The sequence below is a fragment of the Pseudorasbora parva genome, chromosome 8, assembly GCF_024679245.1.
Source record: "Pseudorasbora parva isolate DD20220531a chromosome 8, ASM2467924v1, whole genome shotgun sequence".
NCBI classification, from domain to species: Eukaryota; Metazoa; Chordata; class Actinopteri; order Cypriniformes; family Gobionidae; genus Pseudorasbora; species Pseudorasbora parva.
In genome coordinates, this window is record NC_090179.1 from 15,264,745 (window position 1) to 15,267,826 (window position 3,082).

At 42.4% G+C, this 3,082-nt stretch overlaps 1 protein-coding gene across 5 annotated transcripts in view; it reads right to left on the minus strand.

The window, feature by feature from the left end:
* The window catches only part of fat3a (FAT atypical cadherin 3a), a 211,446-nt gene extending 210,079 nt beyond the window's left edge, over positions 1 to 1,367 (minus strand). For all 5 annotated transcript variants that reach the window (XM_067450195.1, XM_067450198.1, XM_067450196.1 and 2 more), the window contains exon 1: positions 1,208 to 1,367. The gene's annotated coding sequence lies outside the window, so the exon portion shown is untranslated. The remainder of the gene's footprint in view (positions 1 to 1,207) is intronic.
* Between the last annotated feature and the right edge of the window lie 1,715 nt (positions 1,368 to 3,082).

Below are 3,082 nucleotides of genomic sequence, written 5' to 3' on the forward strand. Positions count from 1 at the left end.
CAAAAATGAAAATGATGTCATCAATGTGGTCCCAAACCTGAAGACAAAAGATGATTGGACCCCGTTGACTTTCAATGCATAGTCACATTTATTATTATTATTATTTTTTAAATATCCTTTTGTGTTCTACAGAAGAAAGGTAGAACAACATGATAAGTGCATTATTGTTTTTTGAGTGGAGTGGAGCTTTAACTTATAAAGTGGATTACAAAAGATCTTCACAAACCAAATCACAAAAGTTCTCATTAATAAACCTGTCCAGCCTGCATTTGTCCCAAAAACATATAGAAAGGAATCGAATGCTGGCATTTATTCATTTATAAAAGTGATAAAAGCGGTAGAAACAAAACTGAAGTAGGCTTATGTTTCTTTTTAGCAACAACCCATTGGATTGAATGCTTATGAACAACTCAACATGCCTTTTAGATGCATATGTATATGCATCCAAGCATGCGTATATCCGTCTAGTTGACCCTATATCTCTCAGTATTCACCTAACGCAGAGCAGTGTCGCATTTCAGAGAGTGTGTATCCCATTGATGTGCGGAGCACGCCAACATCATCCGAGCGCAGAGCGGTGTGAAGCCAATCTTGTGAGGATGGCGAGGGAAAAAAGTGAATTCAGCACATTAATACGAGGAGCACACACACGCATAGACTACACACTCTTGTGGATGATCTGTGGTGTGCAGTCTGTGCTCCGTGGGTTTTAATTAAAAGATGCACTGGGCCCTTTGAGAATACACACACACGCACCGGGGGGCCGCCTGTAAATTTACAGCCCGTTCATGGATGCTCGGGACCTTTTGAGCTTCCCATCTTGTCACTGCACCATGCATGCATTACCGTCCACCACACCTCCAACAACTTTCTCTGCCCTCTGCGTGTCCACAAGTCTTCTGTGTGCAGATATCCCCCCCTGTCTCTTATCTGTCCCCCCGTGACAACTTAAATCAGGCTGCTAAGACATCCCACCTTCTCCTGGATGCACTGCACATCTAATCAAAAGATCAGTACAGAATCACAGTTTATCCCTGAGATGCATTGCAAACGCGTAACGCCGCCAATGGAACGCATGCCTTTACTGCGGAATAAACCTCTTTAATACTTGCCCCCCTTCATGCAAGCTGCCCCCATCGGCCGCCCATCTTTCAACTTTCACTCAGTTCATTAATGATCAAACTGCATATGACTTCATTTTGCATACCTATCCTCGTGAGTGATAAATCCGTTCGGTGAGTGGCAGGCGTCCGCGCGCTACTTTGGCGTATCCATGAGAAGTTCCGTATCCGACCGCGCATCGGTAGTGCGACCGTCTCGCCGAAGCTCCTGCAACAGCAATGTGCTCCAGCGTTCACACACACGCGTTCTTACACACATACTCTCTCTCTCTCGGCGTGGGACCGGGGAGGCGCGCGCACTGAAGGGGGGAAGAGCGACTCCTGCGGGCGCGAGCATAGCGCAGCCTACCGGGCGAGCGCGCGCGCACACACAAATACACACACACACACACACACACACACACACACACACACACACACACACACACACACACACACACACACACACACACACACACACACACACACACACACACACACACAATTAGTGAACATGCTTATTTGTATTAAGTGCACTTAATATATATTTTATTGCGTTTAGATTATACAATTATATTATGCATAAGTATTCTAATATATTATACTTTATAAATTATATATTATTATACTTTATCCTATTATACATGTATATGCTGTATTAATTCTTTTGAAATGTACAATTGTAAGTGTAAAATGTGAGTTATATTAATTTTATATCTAATTGTATATCACACACTATTTCCATTGTCATATATGCTGATTTGGTATTCAATAATGATCAATTATTATATTTCTCACTTATTAATAATGATGATTATTTTAATCAATGTTGAAAATAAATAATACGTTAAAAAAATTGTTTGTAACATTATAAATGTTGTTACTGTCACTTTTGATCAGTCAAATGTGTCTTTGTTAAAGCTGCTGTCCATAACTTTAAGGGGGGAGGGGGGTGAAACACTCAGTTTCAGTCAATCTCATGTCAATCTTGAGTACCTATAGAGTAGTATTGCATCCTTCATATCTCCGAAAAGTGTAGTGGACAGCAGAATTCCAGGGCCCAGTTTATGGCCGGGCCCCTCTTTGCCCATAACAGTGGACAAAGGTTTGCTCCATTTTGATTGGATCTTGTTGGACTAGCACAAACAAGATGTCCAACGCCATCAGATAAAGATGCTTGGACAACAGCCAGACACCTCTTTGAGGGCAAGAAGAAGACCTCTAGTACCAAGCCCAGGAAGGACAGGACTTCTCATTGGTCCACATGCAGTTTCTGCCCTTCACCCATCTAGAGATGGATCCCTAATGACCTGATTTGTGACGGCCATAAACATTCCTCAGGACCTCAGCAGTAGTGGGTGAAACAAAGAAAGGCCAAAACTGATCCATCCAAATCCATTCACAACTATGTTTGGAAACCTTAAGACTGATGTAAACTACACATATCCATCTCATACTTATTCAGAGAAATAAGTATTCTCAGTGACAGCTATTTGTAATGCAACATCTTCCACAAATTCAGCTGTTAATGAACAAATGAATGAACACATGACAGTTCAATCTTTTTCCATCATGTTTGGTGTCTATGTGTTTAGTATATTGCCAAGGGTATTCTGATGGTGGTTTGGAAAGTGAGAAATGCATTGATGAACTTTAAAGACCCTTTAAAGACTTCTAACTGTGTACAGTATGCAAATGAGTTCCACAGGGGAAAGAAGGGTGGGCCACACTGTGTGCCCTCTCTGATGCCAGCAGCCAATTGCAACACTGGAATGGAGAAGCGCCAAATTGCAATCTCCTCCTATTCGGAAAAGGATAAAGGTACCCTTTCAATAGACACTCCTTGTTCTGAGTCTGTCCCCTGCGGATTAGACTGTGACAGAGCAATCAGGTTCTGAGTCTCCTCCACGCGAGAGACAAACAGTTCACCAAGTTCTGAGTCTGTCCCTTGAGGATTAGACTGTGACAGAGCAACCAGGTTC